General features: G+C 35.6%; 1 long non-coding RNA gene across 1 annotated transcript in view; it reads left to right on the forward strand.

Annotated features, from left to right (window-relative positions):
• The window catches only part of LOC104678470, a 93522-nt gene extending 74733 nt beyond the window's left edge, over positions 1-18789 (forward strand). The window contains exon 3 of the long non-coding RNA XR_750189.1: positions 18401-18789. This is a non-coding gene — a long non-coding RNA (uncharacterized LOC104678470). The remainder of the gene's footprint in view (positions 1-18400) is intronic.
• Positions 18790-25883: the final 7094 nt, after the last annotated feature.

Consider the following 25883-nt stretch of genomic DNA (forward strand, 5'->3'; position numbering starts at 1 on the left):
ACTGGAATACAAAAGTAAGTTGCTGCTTTAGATCTCTAGACCTTGGCCTTGGTGGAGCTGTGGCCATGACAGGTCCATGAATGGAGAAGACTGTTGTGAGTTGGTGTGCATTGTGTATACGTCACTACATCGTTTACAATTGGCCCCTCGCTAGATATTCTGAATGGCCAATATGTTCCTTAATCTATATTTAAAGTTTATAAAACCTATTTAGGCTTCTTGTTTCATGCCAGTATTGCTCTTCTATGGGGCTACATAAGGTAAAACCTGTTTCAGAAATAGAATCTTTCAGCACAGAATGTAATAAAACTTACAAAAGAATTTTCCTTAATAATAAACTTATATTTTCAACTACTTTTGTTTAACTACAGAGCTTATGTATTACTTTTTATTGGAAGATAAAAAATATTCTAGGCTGGGAGCAGGGCTCACACTTCTTATCTCACATTTTGGGAGGCTGAGGTGGGAGAATTGCTTAAGGCCAGGAGTTCGAGATCAGCCTGGGCAACATAGTGATTCTCTCTCTCTCTCTCTATATATATATGTATATATATGTATACATACATATATATATATAGAGAGAGAGAAAGATACATGTCTATATATAGACAGATATACATGTCTATAAATATATATGTCTCTCTCTATATATATATGTCTATATCCACACACATCTATCTATCTATAGATAGAGAGAGAGAGAGAAACCAAAGATCTCTCTCTCTGTATTTAGAAAACCCCAAAGGCAGCTGTCACAAGCGAACAAATATCTATGTCCTGAAACAGGTCGCTATTAGGGAAAGCCCTGTGCTAGCTGGAATGAGGTCTGATGGACCACCCAGTCTCAATGCTGTGTGAGTCATTCTTTCAAAAACAAACCCTTAAAAATAAATTACATTTGTATAAGGGCCTTGCGCCACCTAACTGTAGAAATTTAAAATGCAATCACTATTAGGGAAAGCCCTGTGCTAGAAGTAAACGTTTATTTACTTTCATTATGATCCATTATCAAATGGCTTTTTATTATGAAGACCCCATGTAAAGCACAGATTTACTGGAAAGTAAATTACAAAAGTATGAGCAGAATAAAATGTCAGATAGAAAATTACCAAACTCCCTCATTTTCAGTTATTGTATAGGTTATATATTATATAAAATGTCATGTATATTATATATATAATGTAAAATGTCAGATAGAAAATTACCAAACTCAATCCTTTTCAGTTATTCTATAGGTTATATATTATATATTCTATAGGTTATATATTATATACAGTTATATGTCATAGTTAGATATATAGGAATATATTTATTTATTTTTCATCATCTCTCCAGTCACTTATCCTTCTATGATTCTACTGTCTGCCACAATGAGTACAGGTCTGTATTTCTTGGCTTCCTTACTATCAGTGTTTTCAACAAGTCATTATCAAATGAATGAATGAACCAATGTATACCAAAATACTAGAATATATATATTCTATCTCTCTGTATTTAGGATCTCTCTCTATATATGTGTGTGTATACACACACACACACATATGTCTGTATCTATATCTATCTATTCTTTCTCTCTGTGTATATATATCCACCATGCCCAGCTAATTATGGTAGGGCAATGCATATCTATATATATGTGTGTGTATATATATGTTTATATATTTTATACATTTATATTCATATTTATATATTTTCTCTATATAGAGACAGAGAATATTCTAGTATAATGCATTTTATAATATTGTGCTTAAAAGCGATCACTGTATTTATTTATTTATTTAATTTATTTTTTTTGAGACGGAGTCTCGCTCTGTCGCCCAGGCTGGAGTGCAGTGGCCGGATCTTCGCTCACTGCAAGCTCCGCCTCCCGTGTTCCTGCCATTCTCCTGCCTCAGCCTCCCGAGTAGCTGGGACTAACGGGCGCCGCCACCTCGCCCGGATAGTTTTTTGTATTTTTTACTAGAGACGAGGTTTCACTGTGTTAGCCAGGACGGTCTCGATCTCCTGACCTCGTGATCTGCCCGTCTCGGCCTCCCAAAGTGCTGGGATTACAGGCTTGAGCCACCGTGCCCGGCCCCATTGTATATATTTATAGGTATCTGAAAGTTACCTTAAACAGGAAGATCTAGTTGAAAAGAAAAACAATAGATGAATATTGCGTTTGTTGGTGCTAAAAGAGTTATTATTATTTATATATGTTGTAGTGATTTGTGAAACAGACATATAGGCATGTAATGTTGATGAGTTTTATGTCTTTAAATTATGCCATCCTGAATTATTTGAATAACCATAAAAGAACAAATGAAATGCAGTATAACTTACTAATGGAGCTCTCCCACTTAATACACCTCATTAACCCACTGGGGATAAAATAAAAAATATCTAAGTCTGCTAAAATAGGAAAAGTCACAACAGAAACTGATAAATGTCTGAATCAAACTAAGTTTCATCTTTCCAGCTGGAGAGACATATTCTGTGTTCACTTGGACAATGTGTAGAACCAGAGATCAATTAGGTCTATATCATAACTGAAAATGATGGAGTTTGGTAATTTTCTACCTAACATTTTGTTCTGCTGGTACATTTTGTAATTTACTTTCCAATAAATCTATGTTTTACATGGGCTCTTTATAATAACAGCCATTTGGTAAAGATAATGGGTCATAATAAAAGTAAATAGACATTTACATCTTCTAGCAATCTAAATAATACTGAATATCTTCATTTGTTTATGATCTTTCCTGTGACTTATCCTTCTAACCATGATTCTGGTGTCTGTCACAGTGAGTGCAGGTCTGTATGTCTTGGGTTTCTCACTGTCTATCAGCCTTTTCAACAAGTCGTTATAAAATGAATGAACGAATCAATGTATACCAGATAGACTGTTACATTCGAAACACAAACATTTGTTTTAAATTGTTAATCTTCAGTAATTCCAAGACTGGACATTTTAACTTCTGCCTTTTTCACAATAATCATCAAGATTAAAATAATTTTGAACTTAGGGGCCAACGCAGGCAGCTCACTTGAGGTTAAGAGTTTGAGACCAGCCTGGCAAACACGGTGAAGCCCCATCTCTGCTAAAAAACACAAAATTAGCTAGGCATGGTGGCATGCGCCTGTAATCCTAGCTACTTGGGAGGCTGTGGCATGAGAATCACTTGAACTCAGGAAGTGCAGGTTGCTGTGGGCCGAGATCGTGCCACTGCACTCCAGCCTGGGCAACAGAGCGAGACTCCATCTCAAAAAAAAAAAAAGGATACAGTGGAAAGTACTTTGAACTGTGAGTAGAGGATCCTGCATTCTAGTTTGTACTTTCTGTGGCCCTGTGATCTTGGACAGATCACTAAACTTGTCTAACCTTTAGTATCTTTACCCATTTTTAGAAAAGAAAGAAACAAAAAATACAGCAAATAATTATTAATGTACTTCTGCTTCTTAAACTCTAGTAAATTAACTAAAGTTTTACCTAATGAATTATTCAGAGGCCCTTTTCAGAAATAAAGCTATTAGTTAATTCATTGCTTTATTGGTTCAGCAAGAATTTAGAAGGCCTACCTTACCCTGGGCCCTGGTTTTATATCTCTTCTAAATCAAAAGTAGGGGAAAGGGCTAGACACTGACTCCTCTGCACCTGTTGTATTCATGTTACTCCAAATCCTAAGGAACATGTCATTCCACTAGATATTGCTACCATTGTCACCTTACTTGAGGGAAGGCAGGTGAGAGCCGCATGTACTGCACCACACGTTCTGGTTTCAGGGATGAAGTATGTTCTATGCAGACTTGTGAAACAAGTGGTTTAACTGTGACACAGGTAAGTCAGGGTTTGCAGTCGCCGACCCTATCAATAAGTCATTCAAATTAAAACTGATGTTCCCTTGTTTCATTTTCTACAGCCAATCTGATTTTAATAATTGGCCGGAACTCCAAAAATATTAAAATACCATCACAAAATGGTAAACGTTTAGAAGACTTTCAGGTTGAAATGAAACGTTGTTTTACTAAAATTAAAAAAAAAAATTGATGTAATTAATGCTGAAGTAGTAAACAATCAGCCTTAAAGGCTCCGATTGTTTGGTATGGGATGACAGACTTGTTCTCTTTGGTCAGGTTAAACCCTCTGATGTCCTGCAGATGAGCGATTGGATAATTCTAATACTTCAGATTTCATTAACATGAGTACACCAGGAATAGCCAATAAATTGGGTGGGGAGGAATTAGGAATCTTGACAAGTCTGGTTTTAAGACAGAGAATAAACTTATCTCACACAGATTTGCTGTACATTTATTCTTCAATGGCTTTGCAATGTGTAATGAACTTTTAAACCCTTAAAAGAAATGATTACAAAATCATGAAGTTACATAGCTCAGTAAGGTCACCTCACTTCACTGCATGGCTAGAAGATGTCATGTATCATTGCCCTTAATCACAAACCAGACTCCATTGGATCTGTGGTTTGCTCAGAGGTCAGGTCTGTCATACACCTGATGTGGGATTCTTCTCCAGCACCGATGCATTCTATTTTACATTAATAATGAAATAACCCTGCCTAATAATAATAATGTAATACACAGATGCTCTAAGGAATTAAATGAACTGCTTACTGGTATACTCAGAACTCATAGCATTTCCTTGTACAGCTTTTCATTTGCCCTGTACCTATTTGTTATTTCCAAACACCTCATTCTCTGCAGTAGCACTTTAAAACACATTTATAATGAAATCCTGAGAAAGTAATTCATCAAATTGCAGTGTGAATTGGAAGAGGTTTTATAGCAGTTTTATTGGAAAGAAGAAGTTCAAAAAATCAGAATAAGTAGTACGTTCCAAAAAAAGAAAATCAACTTTCCTGCCAAAGAAATCTCAAAGCTCTTTAAAAACAATTGACTAAGCAAATGAGAAGGACATTGTCTGACGAGCTGTGGCTCACTCCAGGCCCCCGATGGTCAAAACGGCTCCACTGTGAGAATTGCAGCCTGCGGGTGTGGACATCAGGGTATAAATAAAATCCAAGGATTCTGAAAGGGTTTGGTCTCTTTCTTATGTTTCATTATTTATTTAACAAATGTTCAAATGTAGACTACACATCCCTTGGCCACAATTTTCCATAGATTAGCTTTTAATTTTCAGCCAGTGGTCTTACCTACTGCTGGTCTTAATATTGAAAGTAAACAGCGATTCTGATTGGAACAAAATGTTATGGTAATAGTTCATACTGGGATCACTTTCCGCAGATGTTTTCATTTTATTTTCTGTTTACTCAACCTTGCAGAGAAGCCAGTATTAGTAACATACATGATATAATTCAGGATTTTTTTGACTGCAGAAACCATTTGAAAGGGTATCAACTTACATTGAAGGTTACATTTATGTAGCAAAATTGCATGGCCAATTTATGCAAAATGAAGGAAAATGATTAGCTTATATGTTTCACGAGGTATTTGTGTAACCACTCTCCATGTTTTGTGAAAATAACACTATGACTGTATTTCTACATATGCTTACAATGGAATTTAATGTTAATGACTAAATCTGTACTTATTTTAAATTCTAGAACTCACATTCTATCATTTGCAGAATAATCTCATTTAAGGTATGTGTTACTGGCAGATTTATAAACACTTATATTTTTTCTGACATGTTATTTTTCCACACTGTAATATTTCCACAAATTTCAAAATACAATGTCTATAGCAACTATTTGACTCTCTACCAAAAAAGTCCAAAGTCCAAAATACAGTATTCCACAGCATACAACACCAATGTGCAATAATATAGAAGAAAAAAAATCAATGCTTTAGTAAGCATATAGAGTTTGATTTCATTCATATTTTGCTCCCATTATGGAGGTGCTTTTATGATTTTATGGAAATGAAATGAAATAGTTTCATGCCACTAAGAATCTTTAAAATCATATTTTGTTATTTGTGTGAAATTTTTATCTAAACCAATAAACTCTCCGGTTAAGAGAAACTATATATGTATGTGTGTGTGAGAGAGAGACAGAGAAACAAAGCAAGAATAAAATATTTTCTTCTGTGACTAGCTATGAGTATTAACATTCACCTAAATATTTTTTCTAAAGATCCACAGCCAAGACGATAATACCATACAATTCATACTGACTTCTTAAAGATGCTCATGATTAAACCTACTATTTAAGCTGATTTACAAAGTGATATTTTCACAAATATGTTAAAAAAAAAGTAAAAGCAAGACTATTTTCATATTCTCTGTTAGAAACACAAGTAGTAAGCTTTTTTTCTTAAGTGTCTTTTTAATGAATGATTTTCTTTCATTTTTTCTATTTTTTAGCAGACAGCATTTACGTGAATTTTATTCTGGAGTTCAGATAATTTTCTCTTTCTTAATAGGTAATTAGTCAAAAGTCATTTGAAACACTAGCGAATGAATAATGTTCCTTCTAAATCTCTCTTTTGAGATTATTAACTGTTTACTTATGAGTATAGATTACCTTTGTAATATTTCAGACCCCATTTAGCCCGCTATTTAACAACATCCATCATTGTTTTCAAAGTACTATTATAGCATTGTGATTCAATGTACAATTTTAAATAGTGTTATTTTCACACTTTTTCACCAAAGGCACTCAAAGACATAAAGAGAACTAAACAATTCATCAATTGCCTATGTCCATAATGATACAGTGATTATTCAAACTTTCTCATTTTTTCCTAGTTGATATCATTGTACACTAGTTCAGCTGTGTACAGAAAAAAACGCACATCATATCTTTCTCCATTAGCAAACACTGCACAAAAAGGGTTACAGTTTATCTTTGTGAAGATTTCTCTTAGGAGCTTTTAAAAAAGTGTGAGCCTAGGCAGAAATGCATATAGCTATGATGTCTACTTTCATATTTGTAGCAAGATTCTGTTTAATGTACCTATTAGTGGGAGCTAAACAGTTTGAATGTTGAAAGGAAGGGGCATGCAATTGATGTATAGTTCAACAGTCAGTGGAATGCAGAGCTCATTAAATAGAATACATTTTATATCACATCTTGAGTTGCAGATAATTCTGGAACCTTGCTGCTTACATATTTCCAACATAACTATGCCAGTTAAAAATAAAGAATTAAGTCTAAATGCACAAAATCTTTCATCTCCTTCACGTAACTTACCACTCATTAAAACGTGGGCAACGGAAACTTTGAATTCGGCCTCAATATAATGTGATGATTTTATTTAAGGGAGAAATTGACTGATTTACAGTAGTTATGAATTATAGTCATTTTTAATGAGTTCAAATTATCTTCCAAAAGATGCGACATTACTGCAGATTCTGTGGTGCCAACATTTCTACCCAAACACAGAGGAAAGGGATTGTTCAAAGTTGGCCCCAGGGTGAGTAAATTGGGTTCTTGCCTAGGGCACCTATTTTGGAGAAGGCATGGAATTCAAGCACTTACTATAGGTATTGCTGTCTGTTTCATCTAATCACCTGCGGCTGTCTTTGCAGAGCTTCCAGGAGGCTGGAAGCTTCCAGGAGGCTGGAAGCTTAGAAGCTGCATCAAGACATCCTGACATGAGCTGGATACAGGGCGCCTCAGGGCAGCCTTGAAGCGGAGTGAAGGTTATTGTGGCTACATGAATAAAACGAGGCAGAAAAACTGTCGGCAGCTTATATAAGGTGCAAGGTGATTCTTGGTTTCAGGCATAAAATTTTTAGGGGAAGTGGTCGCACAGCCATAGGATTAGATGTCTATCAAATCTAAGCTGACTTTTTCTCCCACAATTGCTATATTTATCTTTGCACTTAACAGTGTGGCAATGTTCATCTGTAAATTAATCTATTACTTATTACATATTCATGGATATTACGTATCTACTGAAACAGGAAACTTCCTCTGACTCCTTCGCGGGCAGGAACTGGAGTGTGAGCGCTGGAGCTACCAGCTGCTTTGGCACTGGCAGAGGCAAACTCCATTCACTTGAGCCCTCTGTGCTCAACCCCTAGCAGGAGGGAGTATGCAGGTGAGCAGGTACAGGAGCCGGGAGAGTGCTTTTGGATGCTGGCAGAAATGAACTCCATAGTGGCCTCGTGGCAGCATCCAGGGGGGTGTCCATGACCCCTGAAGCCCCAGAATGCACATGTTATAGTGCTCTTTTAGCTCTGCCATGTCCGTGGACAGCTAAAGTGTTAACAGCTCAGCGAGCCCTCTGCCTTTTTGTGTGAGGCGGCTACTTTCTGCCAGCAAGGGCAGAGGGTCCGTGTGACAGCCTTTTGCATCCGCACCCGTGGTACTCGAGCTCTTGTTTGGTGTCCAGAAAAACTCAGGTTGCACAAATGCATTGAAGGGTGGTGAATGCAGAGGATTTTATTGCTGATGAAAGTGGCTCTCAGCAGGAAGGGGAGCTGGAAAGGAGATGGAGTGGGAAGGTGATCTTCCTCTGAATTTAGCGGTTTCCAGCCAGACTCTTATCTGAAGTCATGCTGTCAAGCTGTCCCTCTGAAGGCAAGCTACTTCTCTCCAACATCCAACTGTAGTCTCTGACATCCAACTGCTTCTCCTCTTCTCTCTCTGCCAGCAGAGCCTGGGGTTTTTATGGACACAGGATGGGGAATAGGCTGGGCCATGCGTGGTTTTGAAAAAGGCAACATTCAAGTGGAAAACAGAAATGTATGTTCTCACTTTGGGCTGTGGTCCCAGGCTTGTGGTTGGGGCCCAGAATTTCCCAGTCTACTGTCCCTATCACTATTACATCTTACATATTCATGGATCCTAGGATCGTGTATCCATGTAATCCAGTACAGAACCAATCTAATCCAGAATGTTCACTGAAATTATTACCCTGTTATTGCTTTCAGTCTTCAAACAGGGTGCAGGTAATACATGTCATTTTTAAGTGGTTATTTTAATGGAAACATGCACTACATTGGAAATTACTATGTCAATTTCTGTTACTTTTAGAATTCATACGAATACAATAAATAAAACACAACAACTTAATGTTATAATGTCACTATAAGTTATCATAGGGAAGTAACTAATACTCAAAATCAAAGAAAACTTGATTTTTTTTTCAATGGTTTTGCTTCTGACTTTTAGTACCAATGTAATAGGTTCAAAGTAACACACACACACACACATACACACATAAGATATGGTGAGTTATTTCTTATCCCATAGCTCAGGGACCAGCTTTTGTAAACTTGGAGAAGGAAACTCTCTGTGGGTTTATGCAGAGTTAAAGGGCTTGTAAAGCTGTCTTAAAAGGAACTTTGAAACTAACCATTCACATACCCAAGAAATGCAAGAATTTTCTCTGTAACATAGGTGTAGAAGTGTATTGAAGATGACAGTTGTACAGGCTTCCGGCTTGAGGAAAGCAGTTCTCCCCTGGAGCTAAGCATACATTTTTGTTGCTTTTGGGAAACAAAAAAAAGAGAGATGGGGATAAAGGAGGTACTATTGTACCTGATCTACACTGACTGAGCTGTTTCAGGGCTCAAGAGAAAGTTAAACTTACTATGGTGTGTTTCCCCTGCTGACCCCTTTTATTTCTCTTTCTTAGGTAAATTAGAAATACAGAGTCATCTTTTCTTGCTGTTCCCTCTACCACCTAATTACTCTTTCTTTTTTCTTTTTTCTTTTTTTTTTGAGACGGAGTCTCGCTCTGTTGCCCAGGCTGGAGTGCAATGGAGCTCACTGCAAGCTCCGCCTCCCGGGTTCCCACCATTCTCCTGCCTCAGCCTCCCAAGTAGCTGGGACTACAGGCGCCCGCCTACACGCCCAGCTAATATTTTGTGTTTTTAGTACAGACGGGGTTTCACCATGTTAGCTAGGATGGTCTCGATCTCCTGACCTTGTGATCTGCCCGCCTCGGCCTCCCAACACCTAATTACTCTAATAATTACTCTGGTTTAATAGAAGGAATTAATTAGACCAGAGAAAACAACCAATTTCAGAGGTTATCATTTTTTTTTTTTTTTGACATGAGGAAAGAGATTGGTAAGGCATTGAAAATACAAATGTTTAACATCATAGTTTCTTGAAATAAAAACTCACATATCTAAAATTACTCAAAAATATTCCAGGAAAAAATATATTACTATTCACTGTTTCAATCAAGCAGAAAGATCTGAATTTTGACAAATGCCAATGGTCTTAAGTGTTAGACTATGGCTTTTTGTTGAAAATTACTTATGTATTTGAAAAATTATAGATCCTAACAATCATACAGAAAAATAGTATAAACTAATGTTTGCTACAGGCTAGGCACTTTATTAGGTATTTTCCACATATGACTTTTATCAAATTCTCATAACAACCCTTTGAGATAGGCAATATTACAGTGTCTGCTTTTTAAAGATGAAAAATCTTGATCTCAATGAAGTGGAATACTTGCAAGTGGCTTTGAAGAAATGTACATTGTACAAACTTTTTGTGAAATTTCAAATGGCAGAACACTATCACCAGATTATGCATCAAGTTAAAATAAAACAACAGCAACAACAGAAAGACTCACTGGGATTTAAATATTCTTAAACATGGGGGGGGGGAGGGAAAAGGCAGGTATCACTTTTGGAAAATGTAAGCAGAAATTAGGTAAAGAATGTAATAAGCATTACAATTAGCAACACTGGATTCAACATGCAAGTGCCATAAAAAAAAAAACAAATAATTTCTTAAATAAAAATTATATTTATCAGAATATTTAAAAAATGATGTCAAAAAGCAGCAAGTATTTTGTAATAGGTTCATAATGTAGATGGGTAACAAACATGTTTACAAATACAACAAAGCTCAGGTTATTAATGTTAACCAATTACAGGGCCAAGCACTGCACATACCAGTACCACTTCATATGTTAGCAAAATATCCCAGGGAGAAATACTAAATGCAATCAGCAACTAATAATGAGCAAGGGAGAAAGAGAAACAAGCAGAGGAGAAGAAAGAGAAAACATGGCAGTTATGCTCTGCATATGCACACACACGTGCCTGTGTCACCAGGGTGCTTTTAGAGATAAAGCAAAACTAATCCTCCAAAAAGGGCAGAACAACTCTACCAGAATTAATGGGTGGTAATAAAAGCTAATCTGTAGAAAGACAGCTGCATAACATGAACTAAAGGACTAAAGTATTCTTTAGTGGCTATATAAAAGTATTCGTGAGGGCTGGGAGTGGTGGCTCACACCTGTAATCCTAGCACTTTGGAGGCCGAGGTGGGCAGATCACAAGGTCAGGAGATCAAGACCATCCTGGCTAACACAGTGAAACCTCATCGCTACTAGAAATACAAAAAATTAGCCAGGCATGGTGGCGGGTGCCTGTAGTCCCACCGACTTGGGAGACTGAGGCAGGAGAATCACTTGAGGGGGAGGTTGCAGTTAGCCGAGATTGCGCAACTACGCTCTAGCCTGGGTGACAGAGCGAGACTCCATCTCAAAAAAAAAAAAAAAAAAAAAAAAAGTATTTGTGAGACATTAGACATAGACAACAAATGAAAATATAACTTTTATTAGAGAAATGAGGAAGTGTACAAGAAATGTTTTGAGTGCATACATTCACCTCTCTGTTTTACCTCTTCTGCTTCATTTTAATAAAACAGCAGCCACATTAACTGTGAAATTGATTTTTTAAATTGTGAAAATTATAAATATATTTATATGATCACTACTAAATTAGAATGATCCCCAAAATTTCAGTGGCAAATATAAGTAAACAGGAAAAGAAAGGTGTTAGAAGCTCAGTTCACGTCTTATGTGCAAAATACATTAACTATGATTCATTGTATTGATTCCTCGGAGCTGTCTTAATATACACAACAGTGATCTCAACATTCATTCTGCTAAAGTAATTACTACCAATCAGGAGTCTGGCAAAAATAAGATGATTATATATAGATGCAACTGGGCATCCCTTTTTGTGATTATCAAAAGAGCTCATAACTTAATGGTATTCATCAGCCTGTGTTAAGTCCACAGGAGCTGTGTTCATTCTCTAACATCCAAGCGGAGCCAGCTAAGTTCTTTTACTTTGGTGTTACTCATGAAAAAGAGATAATTAATAAACTGATTTGCCCGGTATGTTAAAAACAATGACCATAAAAAGTCCTCAGATCTCTGCTTCTTACCACTTGATTATGTTTTATCATGAAAATGATAATAAATAAGGTTGGCTTCATGGGAATTCAAAATTCACTAATTGTTTTCTACAACCATTAAAGTATAACAAAATGTTTGGTTCAAATAGACATATTATATTACAACTTTAAAATAGAGTATTATTTATATCATCGTTTGTCACAAAGTGAAAAGATGCATATTGTCAATTTTCAAGAATCCGTTTTTCTTTTATAAAGCTGCTGTGAAACATGAACTTAATCTTTAAAGATGTTTCAGTGGCAATCTGCTACAGTCTCAATGTTTGCCCCCTCCCTGGAACCTCCCAGATTTCAGGTGTTGAAATCCGAACTCTCAAGGTGATTGTGTTAAGAGGTGGGGCATTTGGGAGGTGATTAGGTCTTTAGGACCCCTTGTAAATGAGATTACTGCTTTCATAAAAGAACCTCAAGAAGCTCTATCACCCCTTCTACTGAGGACACAGCTAAAAGGCACTGTCTGTGAACTGGGAAGCAGACCCAGTACTAGACACTGAAGTTGGATTTCCAGAACTGTGAGAAATAAATTTATGCTTATTTATAAACCACACAGTTTATGGTATTTTGTTATAGCAGTCACAAATGGACTAAGAAATACACCATCATACCTCCTTTTCATTTTTAAAATTTTATTTATCATTTGTTATAGAGACAGAGTCTAGCTCTGTTTCCCAAGCTGGAGTGCAGTGGCACCATCATAGCTCACTACAATCTCCTAGGCTCAAGTCAACCTCCCGCCTCAGCCTTCCAAGTAGCTGGCACTAAAGGTGGGCGTCACCACCACGCCTATATAATTCACCATCATCCTTCTTCATGTTTTATATATCACACAAAATCCAATCAGGTAAATTAAAGAAAAGTCTTATGGGAGATGGTTCTTTAACATCTCAAAAGGCAGTGCTTACACAGCAAAAGATATGGACGTTAGATCCATTGAACTTGGGTTCAAAAGGTGTCTCCACACTTTGGAGATCTTGAGCAAATGAACATCAGTTTATTCAGTATTTCTTAAATTTTAAGAAATACTATGTGATTTCTTAATTATAAAATAAAAAGAAATAATATTTACATCTCATTCATTTAGCATTCAATGAATACTAATATCTAGAATGTGCCAAGACACAATTTTTGGTGCTAAGAGGACACAGTTTTGAACACGGCAAAATCCAGCCTCATGGAACTTATGATGTGGAGAAGAGGGACTGCATGTGTGTATGTGTATGTATGTATCTATATATACACACACACATATATATACAAATATATACGTATATATGTTATGTATGTGTATATATACATGCAGTATATATGTGTGCGTACATGTATCTATATGTACGTATATATGTATATACGTACATGTAGATACATACACACATGCACACACATATACAGATATACACATATATAGATACACACATGCACACACACACATATATACTGCATGTATATATATACACACACAATTTGCATATTTATAATGTTAGAGATGAATGTATTGAAGAAGTCAGTGATGAGAGTATGCACAGGTGTTACATGCTATGTTTAAATTCTCTACAAATATTAATACTGTGGTGTTCCTTTATCCTTTCCTTTTCATTTCTCTCTTCCAAGGCTCATAATTGAGATCACATGCACACCCACAAGCTGGATGCTGACTGTGACTATTTCAGTGGGTTGCACTGTATTTTAATAGTATTTTCCTTAGGCTAATTTTGTTCCTCTGTAAATATTTTGCCATTCTATTTATTGTTGCTCAAGTATATTGAGTTTAAAAGCATACTGTGGTTTTATATCCTCCTTTCCATGCTTACGGATATTCCTCCCTCAATATCTTCATGTGTGTATGTGAAGGTGTGTAGTTTGTGATTTTCATAAATTAGTTGAATGTTGCACAAGAGAATTAACTTTTACTTCCTAAACAATATTTTCTGTTCTATTAATGTCATTTTCTTTCTCTTAAACAATGATGCTTATCTTTCACAATGGTCCTCTTAATTTTTTTCCCAAAGTTTATCTTTGCTTTTTTAAAATTGTTATTGATGACATCAACCACAATTCTTAATCACCTGAGTTTGCAATGTTAGAAGCCAACATAGTTGATATAATTATAAGAAAAATTCAAACATTATCACTCATTTTAAACTTCATTATTGTGAAGATTAAATTATATATGTGTGTGTGTGTGTATATATATATATATATATAATTAGAACAGAGAGGGGCACATAATAGGTGCTCAATAAATCTTAATTGCCATCTCTTCTCTACTATCTGAGCTCTTGCAATAGCTTTCCAACTTGGTTTTCCATCTTCTAACTATCTCAGGTCACCTTTCTAAAATATGGATGTAGTCTTATTACTTCCTTTAATGTTTATCATTTTATCTTAGACCACAAAGTTTTAGCTGGAGAGTCACTTCCAGGTGAAATTATTACCACCCTCACTGCCCATTTCCTGTGTTCCTATCGTGATAATGCTGTATTACAAATTATCTATTCATTTTATTTCCCTCATTACATTGTGAGCTGCTCATAACAGGGAACAAAATTAATTCACTTAGTAGGTACTCAGTAAACATTTGGTAAATGAGGGGCCAGTTGATTGATTGGAATGAGTCAAATATGTGCCAACTTCTGGTCACAGAGCAGACATGAATTTAAAAAAAAAAAAAGTTTTGAATAACCTGTTTGGTCGAAAGTCTCTTTTTGCCCAAAGTTACTTGTTTAAACAGCATATTTTCAGGAAATACTTTGATAGTTTAAGATGTGTTTGCTCTAACATACTATCTGTCATATCTTCGTGCAGGAGTAATTTTCTTTTTTTAGACGGAGTCTTGCTCTGTCGCCCAGGCTGGAGTGGAGTGTGTCAGTCATGACTCACTGAAGACTCCGCCTCCTGGGTTCAAATGAGTCTACTGCCTTAGCCTCCCAAGTAGCTGGAATTACAGTTGCACACCACCACACCTGGCCAATTTTTATATTTTTAGTAGAGACAGGGTTTCACCATGTTAGCCAGGCTGGTCTCAAACTCCTGACCTCAAGTGGTCTGCCTGTCTCGGACTTCCAAAGTGCTAGGATTATAGGTGTGAGCCACCATGCTCGGCAGCAGAAGTCATTTTTAACAAGTGTTATCATCCTGCTTTCCTAACCTCTCCCTATTTTCCTAATAGATACACGGCCTTCAAAAGCACATACAAAATCTTTCCCAAGTGCTGCTTTGCCACATTCTCATTTAATTTACACTTCTTCCCCTATAAAGAGCAAAATCCTCACACCAGCATTTAAGTACCTTCCCAGCACGGTGCTCTGTTTTCTTGAGATCGTGATCTGCTATGACCCTCAACTCCAGGATTTCCTCACTAGTGACTGTCCACCCAAAATACACCTTGCTTATGCCTTCCTCCAACGTCTGATGTGTGCTCTTCCTCATGCATTAGTATGGCAGATGTGAGGCTGGGCCACCCATGTCTTCCTTCAAGTAAGGACTTGCTGTCTATCCGTGGTGTGGTCAGCAACAGTCTCAAAAACTTCATGGACAGCCTCAGTGCAGAAGGCCACCTAGACCAAGGTCAAGTCCTTTACACTCCTGGTGATCAACCCAGGAAGAGTCTAAAGATCCATTTTGGCCTAATGCAAGATGCTGTGATGGGACATGCAGGTTCCTGAAATCCTGCTGGATTGGCTGAGGCTTTGTCAGGCTCACACCATGGTTTGACTCCTCCCACTGTCCAATCCTGCTTAAGTGTGTATTCCAAATAAACATCCTGAGCCCCAAAATCCATCTAAGCCTCTGCTTCCAGAGAACCCAACTGACAACAAATGGTCTTCTGTACCTTCTCTTCTGCCTGCATCATCCATCAGTTCACAGCCAAATCACATTTTCCAGGTCTCACTTGACCAACATGGCCCGAGTCTGACCTATTCTAGTCTACCCTTTACAAGCACTTCCTACCTTCCAATTAATTTTGAAAAACAGTTTCTTTTATTGTTAGTAACCTTTATCTCTCTCTCTCTCTCTCTCTTTCTCTCTGTGTGTGTGTCTTTCCCTTATCAATTGAAGCTGTTCTACTAACTTCTTAGAGTTGGAGTCAACTCATTCTTTTCCTTTCTATCCATAGCATGATAGGTACTTCTAAGGAAGAAGTACCTAACATTTACTGAATGGAAAGTAACATATTTTAGAAAACACATACGTTCATGATTTCTATTTGGTTCCCCCCACTTTTGTATCAGTCATTTCTAAGATAATTTGGTTAATCTTAATTTGAAAAAGAAAATAGAGCAACTTTCTCTCTATATTTTTTACTCTATACAATTTGAGTGATGCACTTTTCTGGAACTTTGGTAAGGGAAAACATTTAGAGTTTAGAACTATTTTACATTCTTGTTTCAATATTTGCATATAATCTAAAGCATGATTTTTGAAATCCCAGAACCAGGGGTAAAATGAAATGCCTGTGAATGTGAAATCAGCAGTAAATAATGTACTAAAATGAAGTCTAAACAAAACACCAGCAAACACATCAATATCTCCAAATTATATTTAACGGAATCGATTGTTTGGTTGTGATGTGGCAAGTCAAATTCAGGGTTATACTCAAAGTATGTGTTAAGTTACTAGATAAAGATATTTCAGGTGGCTGTTATTATGAATAAGAAAGGGACACTTAACTCCCAAGTAATAAATCTCACCCTCAAAGAGATGAGATGGCTCACTAATTGCTTCTAACAGAAACCAGCAACTTTTTTCTTTGCTGTTTCTATGAAAACATGGAAGATCAAGGGAAATCTTTATTTAGATGTTTGATTCTCACTCAATTCCTTTAAAGCTTTCAGTTAAATCTAGAAATTGTGATGTAAGTTGGTATACATTGAAACCTTAAAAAATGTTTGCAAGAATCCTGGCTTCTACATATATACATGAAATTAAATTAAATACCTCTTGAAAATAATACAAACGTGTGTACTCAGAAATGAAAATCTACTTCAACTCCTTGCATGTCCTTCTGTTGAGTAGAACACTACTGTGCTCCAGCTGTGAGAAGTTTCTTTTATTCTTTTTAGAGTTGAAATGCACGCACACACACATGCTTTTTGTCCATGAAACTCTGTCTCTGATTGCATGTTGTTGAGGAAATAGGAAGTTTTTGGCATTTTTAAAACTGTTGCCTTTTTTCTTCCTTGCTATTTAGAAGAGTGTGATATTTGCATTAAATCTTTCTCCTTTTAAGATTAGAAAACTAATATATAATTTTAATCCTTTGGATACCACTTTCTTGCATGGAAAAATAGGTTTTTGTCTGAGATATATAGTTTGCAGATAACCTGTGTGTTCATTTCTTTCTATAAAATACTCTTACTTCAAGGCAAGATAAGCTTAAAAATGTGCTTAATGGGATAACTGATCAGCTGTTGGTCATTTTATGGCAGAACTGCATTTGTATTGGCAATCACTTATTCACACACAAAATTAAAGCTTAAACTAGAATCTGAAAGCTGTGATGAAAAGCCCACCTCAGACAATCTTTTGAGCATATAGAAGAAAAATTTATTTGTTCTCCATTGACACTTTGTCTTTGGAAAAGGAGTAAGGGTCCAGAAATAAGCTAAAAGAATAAATATATTTGATATAGTATTCTATGTAAGAGACTCTCAAAAGATAGATATTTTTGTTACCGTCACAAACAGTATACCATGTTTTCTAAAATACTTTATCTGAATGTTGTAGTCCAGAGGAAGGGGAATTTCCCCTGAGATAAGAGCAAACACACTCTTTGAAAGTAATCCCAGGTAGGAGGATTAGAAAGATAACTTGAAGCTTCATTTCTTTTATCTTATCGCATCTTTGCTCCCTCACAGGAGTATGTGATAAGTTCTGTTTAAAATAACACCATACTGGAGCTGCACAAACTAAAGCAAAATTTCTGCCCAACTTGTTTTGGGCAACAGGGAAAGAGAGACTGTCCCTCACTCACTCTTGGAAAATTTGTTATATAGGAGACTGACATGCCCTGTTTTTTTTGTTTGTTTTGTTTTGTTTTTTGACTATGTGTTTGAACCCGGAAAGAGTGGGGCACAGTCAGTTTGAAGTGGGTGATTTGAATGCTTTAGCAGAGCAAAGGTGTGTTTTGTCGTAAATCATACCAGGAAAGGTACAGTAATTCCACAATAGCGAGGATTTTTCAGTATGTAAGATGGAGCGTTAAGGTAGGAGAGGGTGGTTAAAAGATACATCTCATCCTTCATGCTCAATATTCTCTTCTTCAGAAAAAGCAGCAACTGGATGGCACAGAATGAGTTCTGAGGTTTACATCAGAAAATGGCTCTGAACCAGAGCCAAGGCTGGCCTGGGAGCTGGCGGAGATTCTGAGCCTCACACTTTTCTTTGTGAGGTGGGATGCTGACTCTATTGTTGGTTTTGTTTTGAGGTTTGTTGCTCAAATCAAGCAACACACATGAGGGAATTTACTGACATTGTTTTAAAAAGCAAAGTTAATGTATGATGATGCAGTGGAGTGACGCATGAATGGTATTATAAATATTTTAAAAATACAAAAGGAATTAGAGTATACTTGGATGTTAATGAAAATAAAATTTCACTGAGAATAAGAATCTTCGTAAACATCAGTTGATATTAAAAGTTTATTGCTTTTAAAGGAGTCTGAAATGTTCTTTTGTTAAGGTTAATGCATTAAAATGGGGTACAGCATAACATTAATCTAGACAACACAAATTTTAGTACGTGTGATTATTTTATAAGCTCTTGGTTGAAATAAATGTTTTTATCTACATGGGAAAACTGAATAGATTACAAGAATTGTTTAAAAGAAAGAGAAATTTCAGATGTCAAATATGTGGGAAACTTAATGTCATTTTATTAACTAGAGATAGAAAATGAGGTACATTAGTCTTAGACACTATTTACAGCAGTTAATTGCTAAGTCGCCAAAACAATCTATTCTGCAATGACCTTACTTTTAAAGTAGTTCCATGGCATGAACTCAAGGACATTACTGCAGCAAGGTTCTTAACAAATCAGTCATATTCATTGCATTTAATAATCTATTAGGCGCCTTCACTAGAGCGAACAACCAGCATTTCTTTTAAATTATTCCATAATTCAGATTTTATCAATGTGGACTAACCCTGTGGTCAATTAAATCTGAAGTAGTGCAGTTTTTATGTTTTCTGAATATACTGGGCCTGAAAGCAAATATTATTTTATGATATGTTAATAACACAAGGAATTTTACTAGTAATATTTAGTGGAGCATAAAGGTACCTAAGGCTTTATCTATTTGCACAGTAGCAGAACGGATCTGAGAATGATTCCAACCATAACTCTTAGTCAAACACATTAGCACAGTCCATTTACACAGAATGCTCGGTACAGACCTAAGAATGTTCTTTAAAGTTACAGTTGGAATATTTCTCCAAAAAGTCCTTATAAATGTGTATATACATGCCAAGTCTGAACTACGAATTACAAATCATAATATGTGGCTCTAATTTGTTATCATCTGAAAAAAAAAGTCTAATTTGTAACAGAACCAAAGTTTTGTTTCAATCCAAACTCCTGAGGACCAATTCAAAAGAATGGGAAGCTCAGTGTTTCCCTGAAATTATTGACCATCCATTTTAAAACATCAAAATATTCTGAAAAATGTCTGTAGTGGTCTCAACATCTTATTTAGTTTAGAATCTTGGTAGGCAAACGTAAGTGCCAAAATGCTCCAGTTAGAATGCAGGGCATAAATAGAATTACTCTTAATGATGCAAAGTACAAATAAATCCCTACAAAATAAAAAGAAATGTATGCCTTTTATTTGTAGCTTATGGATACCTGAAAGCTATTTTACTTTGCTTCCTAGTTTCTTTTTCCTTCTGTAACTTCACACATTCCGTATATAAAATGGTTTTCTATTATCTGTGTGATTCTTTCATTAAGATCAAGATCTCTCTTTTTTGTTGTTGTTCAAAACTTGCATGCTGCTATCCATAGTGAAGCAACTGATAAATGTAGCTTTTACATAAGATTATTATAGTATCAAAAATGTAAATCAATTTTTGTTCTAAATTATTATAAATATACTCACTTAGTCTCTGGTAATCTTCTGCCCTCATGTTTACAGAGACCAGGATATAAAGACTTTTAAGAGTTTTGATGAATTTATGAAATTTAAGTTACTTTAATTTAATCTATTTTAATTTAAATGTCATCATGGACATAGCCATTTGGTTTATTTCTGGCAGTGAGTTCAAAATGAAAAAGCTTTGAGAAAATAATATTTAAAGGAGAAGTATCATGCTCCATGAATTTAAAGATCAAACTGTATTGCACCCAATGTTGTTTTAGATATTAAGTATATAATGTGGGATTACACCACATATTGCATTACTCAAATCTTAAGGAAAAAAAAGGTTGCCATCTAAAATGTGAATATAACATAAGTACATTTTTCTTGGAGGAGAGGATAAACTTGTAAGATCAGCATTACATTGAATCTAAAAAAATAGAAAAATTTAGAGATTATTTGAATCTTATTTTAAGCATGTCTTTCCATGCTTATAACAAGCATCTTTTTCATTATATAGTTTCATTATTTAAAAAAAAAAAAAAAGCCTAAGTCCCTGGCAATCGCCTTCTGTTTAAAGAAAATTCCCTGGGAGGTGTGGACAGAACTTAAAAATCAGAGTCAATTTCTTCTTAATTCAGAGGTAGAGAGAGGATAGGGCATAGTGAGGAACAGGCTTCAAAAGGAACCAAAGCATGAAAGAAAGTCACCTTGTTAGCTGACAGAGAAGTGTGCTTGCCTTGGGGATGGAAGCTTTCTTGAATATTCCTGTTTTAAATGGACAGTATAAACCACACCATCATTACCTATAGGCAGGTCCTCGATGAATCTATTCAAGATATGTCAGACAAACGACAGGACTGCTGGACTTGCTTATTCTTTGGTCACAAAAACCAGATAAGTGAAACATGCACATTTTTGGTGATTCGAATATTACGATGGAAACTGGCCTTAAAGGGGTCAGGAAACAGAGGACCTTAAGTGACAAACACACTCCTGCTTGCTTTTCCGGCTTCTCTGTATGCTCCCATGTTACAACAGAAATCAAAACTTGTTCACTGATTTTTCTTTTAAAAGTACATGAGGAAGAAATGTGGATATTTGTTTTCAAGGCTCAATCAAACATTCAGATTCCTACACATTAAAACCATCTCACATATCAACCTCACCTTTAAACAATTAAACAATGTTAATTGTTAATATACCGTACTTGTTTGAGAATTGTGTAGTTTATTTTGTAAGTTATATATAACCTTCTTGCTTTTTGAAAATTTCCATTATGCTGGACTAAATAGCCATAATGTTCTAAGAAAGGAAACTTTGAGTTGCATATGACTTGCCCTTCAAGTAGCATCTTTAATTACATGATTTACCAAGTCATACCAACATTTTTCTACGTGGTTCATATATGCTCTGGTCTATGTCGATCAAGGTTACTCAAGGGCCTCATCTTTTTTTTCTCCTGTACTGTTACCGTTATTTTCTTATCTGACTTTCCTTACTTTTCCCCATTGCCCTCCTTCCCTACAAGTTTCTACCAAACTTTACCTTACCACGTGGTTTCAGCATCTTGAAGACTGTTTGCTCAAGACATGGTTATTCCTCCAAATAACTTACAAGGAGACACAGGCACAGAGGCACAGAGACAGAGACAGACAGACAGACAGAGACCAAAAAGAACATCCTAATTTAAGTCCTGCTACAAGACAGGCAAGCATGGTGGTGAGGAAGAGCCTACGTGGCGGGTTGGGGCAGGGGCAATTAACTTTGTTTTGCTTTGAAAATTTGTGAGAAGTAACAGCTAAATGATGATTTGAGTAACAGGGTAGATTTAGCAAGATATTCCCTCCTTTGGCAATATGTAGTGATGTGGAAGAAAGCTTGTCTAGACCCTGGAAGGCTCAGATGAGAGAGAACATATATGTTTGTGGATTTCCAAGAGTTTCATGTGGCCACACCTAAGAGAGTGCAAGGGAGAATGGATCAGGGCTGGCCAGGCTGGAGTCAAAGCAAGGGAGCAGATGATGACATCCCGTTCTGAAATGGTGGAAAGGGGTAAGAGAAAATTGGATGAATTCAAGGGAGATAAATTGTCTCGGCATGACTTTCTGAATATGTAGTGTTAGGTGGGTGAGGGTGCCTCCCAGGGCTCTGCCCAGGGCACTTACGTGAATGAATAGTAAGTAGCACCTTTCCCTGATTCAGATAAGCCAGAGGGAAGAAAAGGATGGGGGTGGGGTGGGGAAGATGCTTGTTCAAACTCAAACAGTATCTCTTTATCACTTCTGAGTTTGCCTGTCTTTTCCTTAAAATTCTTTCAGACAGAGAGCTTCCCATTATCCTGCCAAAATACCCATGTTCTTCAAGTTGCTTGCTACTTCTGCTATTGTTAGACATATATTCTTAGTCTCTCTCCTTGAAGAAATAAGCAAGAGAGACCCAGTTCCTTAGAGAAAGTAACTTTCAACTTGAAACCTGGAAACTCTTATCATTTTAGTTTGATTTCATCTTCAAGCCTTCACTTCATTTAAAGATGGAATCCAGTGAAAAGTGGGAAGAGGTCGTAAGCTGCATTCTTAGCAAGTTCTACTCCCAATGGTTTTCACATCTCAGCCTGAAAGTTGGAAACTATAGACCAGAGCTGTGGCCGGGACATGCATAATAGGTGCTGGACAAGTATTTCAAAATTAGCCAGGCTTGGTGGCGGCACACACCTGTAGTCCCAGCCTCCTACTTAGGAGGCTGAGGTGGAAGGATCACTTGAGGCCAGGAGTTCAAGACCAGCTTGGGCAACATAGCATACCCAGTGTCTACCAAATAAAAAAAAAAACTAGCCAGTCATGGTGGCACACACCTGTAGTCCCAGCTACTCAGGAGGCTGAGGCAGGAAGATCACTGGAACCTAGGAGGTGGAGGCCGCAGTGAGCTATGATCACTTCACTGCACTCCAGTCTGGGTAACAAAGTGAGAAAAATAATACATGTTAAATATTTTTAAATTATTAAAATATTAAATATGTGTCCAGCAACTATTAAAAATATTAAGTATTTGCCCAAAAGACTTAATATATGATTAATTTATATATGTATTATTAAAATAATAATGATTAAAATAAATACATAAATTTATTTTAAAATAACAAATATTAAAAATAGGTGTTGGACAAATATTTCTTTAGTCAATGAAAGAATAATCTATTGTTGGTTGAATACTGTTTAAATCAAATTACACAGTACTGAAGAAAAATAGACATAGATGTTTATCCAATTAAAATAAATTCTTGTTCTCAAAAATTTAATCTATACAATTTACACCTTGCATATTTTGCCAAAAAAAAGTCCTATCTTGTAGCTAGTACTCAAAGGGTCATTGAAATGGGATAACTACAGAGATTGCTGCTATATACTAGAAGCTCCCCTGTAAGTTTTTTGATCTTTACTAGCTTTTTTGCCCAAAGAATTTGTGAGCTTTTGTCGACACAGGTTAAAACAAAGAGCTGTTCTAGTGGTTGATAGTTCTTTGATATATGATTGTGCTTTTTTGTAGAAAGAACTCTGACATCTTTGTCAGAATCATGTATTAACATATATGCTATTATCTAAATGTTTGATATAAATTGGATTTTATGTTTCCCACATTAAAACATTAAAGAAAGAGAAACTCCTGCAGTCAAAATTTAATATTATATGTCATTAATTTTTTAATCCTCTAATTCAGTCTGTTAATATGACAAAAGCCAACAGGAGAGTTCTCTGATATTTTTGTGACTTTTTGGTGAAAGTATTTTGTCATTTTCAATCATATGAGTGATATAGCAACAATCTAACTAGACAAAAATTCCAAAACTTATAATTGCTTACTCAGTTTTATTCCTTACTTCAAACCAATATAATCACTGGATGGAAAAATTCAATTAGGAAAAATGCAAAAAAGATAGAAAATAAACATGACAATAAATTATTAGTATTATGCAATGCAACTTTTACTTTGAAAAACAAATATTACATTGAAAATGCTGAAGTATTTGAGATTTTGCTAAGACAGTTATAAAATATTCTGATATGAATACAAATATATGGAAGGTATTATTTTAAATTATTTCTGCTAATTTCTTTCTTTCATTATATCAGCAACAGATTATTAATTTTTCAAATTAAAGCTAATTTAAAACTTTTTGAAGAGTAGTATGAGACAATACTACTTAGTACTCAGCACAGACGCTGAAACAAGTAAAAAAAAAAAGCAAGCTAATGATTCTACTATCAACATTTTACAGAATATTCTACATTTTGCATTAAATGAATATTCATATAGTTAATGTTAAGGCTTATATTTTCAAGTATTATTTTTCCACGTAGTGCTTTTATATACAACTGCTTTCTCCCCAGACTAAAAAACAAAAAAGTATCTTCCCATAATTTAAAGAAGTAAACTTTCATCTTTTTCATGAAGCCCTTTCAAACTGACCAGAGGAAAGCTATTAGGTTCTCAGTTGTGTGTGTATGTGTGTGTGTGTGTGTGTGTGTGTGTGTGTGTGTTGTGTGTGTTCTTTCTTAAGAATTACAGCCCTAGTAATTCATCTGCTTGTATCTGTACATACTTTCTCATTCTATAAAACACTGACATCTAAATTTACCATCCTTTTATATTGTAGTCTAACGTTGCTCTATAAGGTGTATATATATCGTGAGATTCTACTGGTCTTCCTGTTTTAAATAACACCTTCCTAACAGGTAAGGATGCCTTCCCCAGTAAAGCCTAGCACAATGCACAATGTCCTAGGAAACCAAATACCCATTCTCCCTGTCCCATTTTAATGATATGGCCACAAACAAACAAACAAAAAAGGATATCCCTATGCATTCTATATTCATTTTGTTTATTCTTACTTTCCCAGTGTGATAGATTGTGAACCTCCTTACTTAAAGATAAGAGATATGGGATCTCTGAAATGAAACATCAGTGGATCAATTAAGGCTATTTAGCTTAATGGTGAAAAAGTAGTAAATGAGCTCAGGGACATTTAAGGGGCAGTTTCATGGCTTAGATTCTACTTAGATTGCCTCATTTCAATCGTCCTGGCTAGCACTAAGAATAATGTGACAAGGAAGGATTTTCTTAACTTCATCACATGTTGTAATAAGAACTTACAACTTTTGCAGGTTTTAGATACTTTATAATAATGTGTCTTGCCTATGTTAGGTATTCAATATTTGTTGAATTGCATTAAATGTTGCACACAGACAACATCTGTTGATGGCTTCATTCAAGTTCCTAAATTCTAAAGTGAGTATTCATCATTAACAATTTTGCTGGATATATTTTTTGAAGATATATAAAATTATACTTTTTAAAGATTACACATATAAATGGAAACTATTCTTTCATATTTGAGATACTGATTTTATACTTTTTATAATCCCTAAAATAACCTGTTTGACAAAGTAATTTTGTAGTTTTAGCCAGTGAGGATCTAAAACTGGGATTAGAACACATGATATAAAATGTATAATGGAGTAGAATATTAAGATAAGCCTATTTGGGTATAAATTTTTTAACTTAAGCAAAGACAATCAAACTTACAGATAAATGAATTATGTATCAAACAGTTTCACTCTCTGACCTTACCAAACTGAATGAAAAAGTAAACTGTCTCCTTTTCACTAGTTAAAATG

Source organism: Rhinopithecus roxellana, chromosome 2 (assembly GCF_007565055.1).
Source record: "Rhinopithecus roxellana isolate Shanxi Qingling chromosome 2, ASM756505v1, whole genome shotgun sequence".
Classification (NCBI taxonomy): domain Eukaryota; kingdom Metazoa; phylum Chordata; class Mammalia; order Primates; family Cercopithecidae; genus Rhinopithecus; species Rhinopithecus roxellana.